The sequence below is a fragment of the Schistocerca gregaria genome, chromosome 1 (genome assembly GCF_023897955.1).
Source record: "Schistocerca gregaria isolate iqSchGreg1 chromosome 1, iqSchGreg1.2, whole genome shotgun sequence".
NCBI classification, from domain to species: domain Eukaryota; kingdom Metazoa; phylum Arthropoda; class Insecta; order Orthoptera; family Acrididae; genus Schistocerca; species Schistocerca gregaria.
In genome coordinates, this window is record NC_064920.1 from 867,246,729 (window position 1) to 867,254,836 (window position 8,108).

The window sequence follows — 8,108 nt, forward strand, 5'->3', positions numbered from 1 at the left end:
TACCGTGCACTATTCAGTGTCCCCTCGACGATCACCAGAGGTGTACGGCCAGTGTAGGAGATCGCTCCCCACACCATGATGCCGGGTGTTGGCCCTGTGTGCCTCGGTCGTATGCAGTCCTGATTGTGGCGCTCACTTGCACGGCGCCAAACATGCATACGACCATCATTGGCACCAAGGCAGAAGCGACTCTCATCGTTGAAGACGACACATCTCCATTCGTCCCTCCATTCACGCCTGTCGCGACACCACTGGAGGCGGGCTGCACGATGTTGGGACGTGAGTGGAAGATGGCCTAATGGTGCGGGGGACTGTAGCCCAGCTTAATGGAGTGGGTTGCGAATGGTCCTCGCCGATACCCCAGGAGCAACAGTGTCCGTAACTTGCTGCGAAGTGGCGGTGGGGTCCCCTACGGCACTGCATAGGATCCTACGGTCTTGGCGTGCATCCGTGCGTCGCTGCGGTCCGGTCCCAGGTCGACGGGCACCTGCACCTTCCGCCGACCACTGGTGACAACATCAATGTACTGTGGCGATCTCATGCCCCACGTGTTGAGCAATTCGGTGGTTCGTCCACCCGGCCTCCCGCATGCCCATTATACGCTCTCGCTCAAAGTCCGTCAACTGCACATACGGTTCACGTCCACGCTGTCGCGGCATGCTACCAGTGTTAAAGACTGCGATGGAGCTCCGTATGCCATGGCAAACTGGCTGACACTGACGGCGGCGGTGCACAAATGCTGCGCAGCTAGCGCCATTTGACGGCCAACACCACGGTTCCTGGTGTGTCCGCTGTGCCGTGCGTGTGATCATTGCTTGTATAGCCCTCTCGCAGTGTCCGGAGCAAGTATGGTGGGTCTGACACACGGTGTCAATGTGTTCTTTTTTCCATTACCAGGAGTGTATATCAGGAATAGTATTTATCCTAATGCACTATTTTGCGGAACCCCTATTTTAATGTATTTTGGTTCTGATAAGTGTTTTACTAACTGTTTAGATCTATTTGAAGTATGTGTTATCTGTACTCTTTGAACCCTATCTATTAGCTATGATTGAAACCAGACATTAGCTATCCTTCTTATTCCTAATGCTTCTAATTTATTTAATAGAATCTAGTGGTCACCTGTATCAAATTCCTTAGAATGATCGAAAAATATGCCTGTGACACACTCATCTTTGTCAAAAGCATCAAATACAACCACTGTGATTTGTACTATGGGTGACTCTGTATTTTTGCCACTTCGGATACCAAACTGTGATTCACTTATAAGATTGTATTTATTCAGGTAATTCATTAATCTGTCCTTTGTAACTGCTTCTATTATAGTCAGACTGAGGGAGAGAAGCGGAAGAGCTCACAAGTTCACCAGGGAGAGCAATGTTCTGGCTGTATACGAACTCGGCTATTGTGCCTTTGAGGTCTTCCTTATAGATCGCGAAAATGCCGAGTGGCACAAGGGAAGGGCCTCAATCCAGGGGAGTGAGCACTGATACCTTTTAGTATCTCCAGGGTCTTCCATGAATGCAACCTTCTTTCATGTTTCTTGAACCAAGTGTTAGCTATTATTAAGTTATGCTCTGCATCAAACTCTACCAGGTGGCTTTCTCTTTCATTTCTGTCCCCCAATCCATATTCACCTACTATGTTTCCTTGTATTGTTTCAGTACACACACTGGGACTTTGTCTAAGGCTACTGACTGTTTATTTTTTAGTTTTTGAACAGTTTGATGGATGTCATTCTCTGTGGTTGGAAGTAACATCATTGAATTTAGTGCAACTTTATTTACAGGTGTTATATTATTTGTTTTGGGGAAGATTTGCTGTAACTTATCTGCAATACTTGAAAAATACATAGTTTGCTAAGTGTTGTGCATCATTTATTACCTTTTCATTTTATTATCTTCCTGTAAATCATTTACAGGATGTAGGAATTGTCACAACAAAGTTATCATACAAGTACAAGTACTACCACACACAATAATGGAATATCACTTTTAAGGCATTTTAAAAGTTTAATTTAGACATAAAAAATTAAAATTTTTGGCAATAAATTTACACACAATCGAAGTACTCATCTATGTCATAGAAAGTTTTGCTTACAAGGTAAATTTTACTTAATCTGTTATTTCCTTTATGTACACTGACAGAGCATTGTAAAGTGTTATTCTAAAACAATTTACATGCTTTTGGGTTTGTGTTGTCCTTACCCTTGATACATATAAATTCTGATGATTTCTAGTTTCATAATTGAGGCAGCCCTCATTTGTATGTATGTGCTCTAGTAGGTAGAATGTTTTTAAATATACACAGTCATGGTATTGTGAGTATTCATAGTTGTTTGTAAAGAGCCCTACAATTAGTTCTTGGAGAAATATGTGTTATGATTTGTATAGCTCTTTCTGAAATTTGAAGATAACTATTTAGCTTGATTTAGACTTACCCCAGAATACTATGCAATAAGACACGATGGACTGCAAATAAGCAAAATACATTAGTCTAGTACAGTCTGTGCTGCATACTCTAGATAATATCCTCGAAGCAAAACATGACAAATTGAGCCTGTGAGATAAATACTTGAGACGGTCTTTCCAGCTTAAGTTTTGATCAATGTATCAATGTGCATGCCCAAAAACTTTGTGGATTGCACACTCTCTATCTCCTTGTCGATTAGTTTGAGGTGGATGCTCGGGTGAGATACTACAAACAACACCTTATAATCAGGAGTTCATTTATTCATATCTTCACACAAGTAAGGCTTACAAAGAACTGGATGGGGGAACTACACAAAGATAATGTTTTGCTTAGTTTAGAGATGATGCTCAGATCGATATTGGTGTCGATCTCATCGGCGCCACATAGCCCCTCTCCCGCTCCGCAGTACAGAGTACTCCTGAGAGGTCGAAAGGGGGGGGGGGGTGTTGACTATGGCGTTAGCAGGGGTGGTCAGCAGGAGCTGGACCACAGTCAGCTCGACAGCGTCGTCAGGGAGCTGTGTGGGTAGATGTCGAGAAGGAAGGTCCGGCCAACGAACCTGGAAGTCTTTGATTCGCACCGTCACCGTACTGGGCGTGTTGGTCATGCAGCGACAGGTAGGCCGATGGTTTGTGGGAGGAACGGTGCGATGACGACGATGTCTCTGGTGGGCGTGGCGAACACACGAAGCATGTCCAGGTCGTCGTCGGCCGAGAGGAGAACACATTTCACTAGGTGGCAGGGAATGGCAGAGGTTGTGTCATGAGCACCAGATGAATGGCAACACATGACGAACAGTGTGTCATCGTGTAGTATTATAGAGATGTCGTGGATTATGTCCAGGGGGACAGGCAAAAACACATCGAGCGAGGGCACGTTCAAGATGGGGGTATAACATTTCAGCTCCTCAACACCAAATTAAAACGTTCCACTTCAATTTGTTTGCACTTATAGCGATCCCAGCTTCCTCAACCAAATTAAAACGTTGCATTAGGAGGTGTCTGCTTCGTGCAAAAGGTCTTGAGTTCATATTGACGACAACAAGTAATTCTTCATTACAGACGTTTATTTACAAAACAAAACTGACAGGCTTCACAGACTCAACAACTGACTCTCAGAGCTAACCACACTGCATATCCGAACTGGCAACTGACAACTCCTAGGTGTATTAATATCTTTCCAAACAATGACAGCCTTTGACAATATTTTGTTTACAATACGATAGCAATTCACGACTTAAAACTAAATTAGACATTACAGAATTTTAGTACAGATTAAAGTAAGTAAAAGGGTCAGTACATATAAATTCTTACAAGCATAATTTCCAAATAGATTTTATAACATTTTTCTACCAACTTCTGGATAACCTTCACCAGATTTGTACCGATGTTTCCAGAAATATCTTGACATTTGATTCTGGATATTTCTTGAGTGATTTAGAACAACTATTTATATGCAAAATGATTTAAATCGTGTTTCAAAACGTAAATAAATCTTTTTAGCAATATTTCTTGATACAAATCGTTTTTCGAACTTAGGTGATGAAACAGTTTTCACAAGTTTTCGTATTTTTGCGATCATAATATAGATTTTCTCCATAGAAAGTTCCAGAAGTGTGCATTAAACGTTCATTTACAGACTTTCTCTTTAGCTGGTGAGTTTTTAATAGTATCTTGTCCATATTATACGAAATAATTTAGCTCAAAACTGATAATTTATACAATTAATCAGAGCTACAGCAAACAGTGAGTCTTTCTTTTACAAAATGAAATATAATTGCAAAATTGAATGAAAATAGGTTACTAACACTACTATATATTTACATTAATTCTATTTTTATTCTTTCTGTGCAAAATGTCCTAATATTGACACAGTACAATATTTAAACATCACCAAAGTTTCCCTTTACATTTTGCATATCTGTATCGACATCCCCTAAAAGTCTACAGTATCGAATACTTCAATATGTCCCAATATGTCCTGTAATGTTACAGGGGGCATGAGAAACCTCCACAGGGCGAGTCAGGCAACGTTGGAGAGATAGAAGGGACTGAAGAAGGCCCTGGCGGCGAGGGCTTGATCGTAAGTAAGTTAGGCGTGGGGAGCATGTGATAACTCGATGGAGTGCGCGAGACTGAAGTAGAGGCCAAAGTCGGAGAAGAGCTCGACAACTGGAGCTGGAAGTCACTCGACTGAGTGAGTAAGTCAGACGTGGAGGGAGCGGTCGGAGCGTCATGAGCCACGACCGTGAGTGGCTTGGTCGTGGTTTGAAGGAGGCTAGAAGCGGGCTCGACATGAGCAGGCTTAAATCTGTTGAGAGAGACTGTAACGGCTGAATCTTTTATCTGGATGTCGCAGGTGTTGGCTGAGCGCCAGAGAACTCGATACACGCCATTATATGGAGGTTGGAGGGAAGCACGGACAGTGTCATCTCAGACCATGATGTACTCGCAATTGTTCAGAGATTTCAGAACGTGAACCTTAGGGTGGGAATGGCAGGTGTGCGGAGGGATGTGGAGGTTGATGAAGTGGCGTCTGACGCGGTGCACGGAGGAAGGTAAGTCAGACTGAGGGAGAGAAGTAGAAGGGCTCACAAGTTCACCAGGGAGAGCAATGTTCTGGCCATATACGAACTCGGCTATTGTGCCTTTGCGGCCTTCCTTATAGATCGCGAAAATGCCGAGTAGCACAAGGGAAGGGCCTCAATCCAAAGAGAGTCGTGGCATCAAAGAGCCACCTTGATAGTGCGGTACCAGTGCTCAACAAGCCCGTTACTTTGTGGGTGATATGCTGTGGTATGTATGCACCGGATTCCACAAATGTTACAAATCTCATTGAACAGGGCCAACTCAAATTGTCTGCCCTGGTCAGTCGTGCTGATATCTGGACATCCAAAACGCGATACCCATGACTCGACGAAACCTTGAGCAACAGTTTCTGCCATAATATTGGGGAGGAGGACAGCCTCGACCCAGCAAGTTGTTCGGTCAATAGACGAGAGAACATAACGAAAGCCGTTAGAGGGAGGGAGAGGGCCGACAATGACAATGTGAATATGCTGGAAAAGCCCAGGAGGGGTTGAAAAGGTGCCGAGGGGGGGTGAAGTGTGCTTGTGTACTTTGCAGCGTTGGCACGCGATACAGGAGCATGCCCATTGCTGGCAGTCCTTGTTGACATTTCTCCACACAAAGCACTCTGCTACGAGGTGGGCAGATGCACGAACCAAAGGGTGGGCTAAATTATGTAGTGCATTGAAGACAGCTTGACGGAGTGTGGTTAGGATGAGGTGACACAACGTGCCTGTACTCTCGTCACACCAGATCTCACCAAAAATGCCAGGGAGGGTAGTGCGGACAAAGTGAAGTGAAGAGGTAGAGTCTGAAATCAGGTTTTATGTGTCCTCGTCAGCAGGTTGGAGGTTAGGCAGTGCAGAGAGGTCTAACAGCGAATGAATGGCGTCGACTCGTGAAAGGAAATCAGCAACTATATTGTCAGCACCCTTTATGTGTCTGACATTGGTGGTGAACTGAGATATGAAGTCCATGTATCTGAAACGGCGAGGAGGCGGGTCAGCTAGTGGGTTTGAAATGGCTGCAGCCAGGACTTTGTGGTCTGTTAAAACACAGAAAGGGCGTCCCTTGATCGCTACGTAGACTGCGCGCAACTCCCTGTCAAACAGGAAATATTTATGTAGTGCATTGGTGAGCTTGTGTGAGAAGAACTGCAGAGGCGAAGTTTGGCCGTCGACTGTCTGGCTAAGGACAGCGCAGATGGCAGTATCACTTGCATCTGTGGTGTTGAAAAGCTGTGCATTAGGATGATGATACGAGATGGTGCAGGCCTCGGCAAGAAGAATTTTGAGGCAGTGAAAGAGTCAGCCATAGCAGTGGTCCATAGAATGGGTCGAGATCCAGAAGTCTTTGTGCCTGCCAAGGCATCCGTCAGTGCAGCCTGAATCTCCACAGCCTGAGGTAGATGACGGCGATAATAATTAACCGTTCCCAGAAAACGCTGGAGCTCTTTGAATGACAAAGGTCCGGGTAGGTTTAGTATTGTTTGTACTTTGTCAGGGGGTGGTGAAATGCCATCGGCAGAGACCCGAAAACCAACAAAAGTGACAGCAGATTGATGTAGCTGCAATTTGTCCTGGTTGGTCTCAATGCCTGCTGCAGCGAGAGTGTCCATAACAGTTTGCACATGTCGAATGTTGTCCTCGACGGAGGAGCTGAATGTCATCAAGATATGCAAAGCAGAATTTTAGTTCAAATAGCATTTCGTAAATAAAGCGTTGCCAGGTCTGGGTTGCGTTTTTCAGACCGAAGGGCATGAATCAAAACTGAAATAACGTAATTGTTGTGGTGATTGCTGTCTTCTCTATATCTTCAGGAACAAAGGGGATCTGGTAGTAGGCCCGTTTGGAATAAATGACAGAGAACGTGGTCGCACCTGTGAGAGAACTGGTAAAGTCGGCAATGTTGGGTATGGGGTAGGAGTCCATAATTGTTTCTGCATTTAGTCGATGGTGGGCTCCACACATGCACCAGGACCCATCTTTCTTGGGTGTCATATGAATGGGTGTATACCAGCTGCTGACAGAGGGTTCGATGACGCCAGAGCTTAGAAGTTCAGAAATTTGCTTTATAAGGTTGGAGAGGCGCTTGGGACAAAGTCACATGATTTACTGGAGATTGGTGGGCCTGGCGTGAGGCAAAACTTCTGAATCATGCCGTTGGTGACGACGGGAATGTTGCTGGCGGCACAGGAGGTGGTTTGTTTACAATGTGAGGTGGGCGGGGCAGGCAAAGCGTGGTCGTGGTGTCCGGAGCCACTCGGTGGATCTGACGGCAGCCAAGGCGGCGAAGTAACCCAAGAGTCAACGTGACAAGACGGCAGCTGGTCCGAAGCAGTGGCATCGTGGTCGGGTGAGCTCGGTAGAGCTCGTGAAGTATTAGTGAGTCCATTGTCCAAGGGCGTGGCCTGTGGCAGCACAGTCACGGGCGAAGCGCTATGCCTGAATCCACTGTTTGTGTTGTCAGTGGTGGTTGCACGGTAGCGCACAGAAGCCAAAGCTGCATAGTTTGAGGTGCTGTCCACGAGGGGAGAGTTAGGAGCTGTCAGTACGGGAACATGTAACGCTCGTTGCGCATGTGCACTCGTGTCCAGCTGAGTGTCAAATTCTGCCGTGTTAGGGGGGGGGGGGGGGGGAGGGTGGTCCTGTGGAACTGTCAGTACACGTTATGGTAGACTTGATAGCACAGTTGCGAGGGGTAGCAGGAGGTAAGCATATGGAGGCTCGATTGCTGGGACTACAAGCAGATTCGGCACACTTACGGACCTTACTTTGTCCTTGCTGCAGTGTCTGTAATTCCTTTGCTGCATTGGATAGCTGGAGCTGAGTTTTGTGGAGCCGGAGCGAGAGCTCGAAGTTTTCCTTGCGTAGGCGAGCGAAGTTTTCAAGCTCGACAAGGCACTTGTGCAATGTTTCTTGTAACGTCATCGACAGAGCCGAGAATGTTTGAATGAGATGAGCTCGGACCGACATGTCCCGGGGGGTGTTTGCTCGAAGGAGCACAGGGGAAGTGAGTTTTTGACAGGTGATGAAACACAGTGTATCGCAGTAGGTCCAGTGAAAGTTT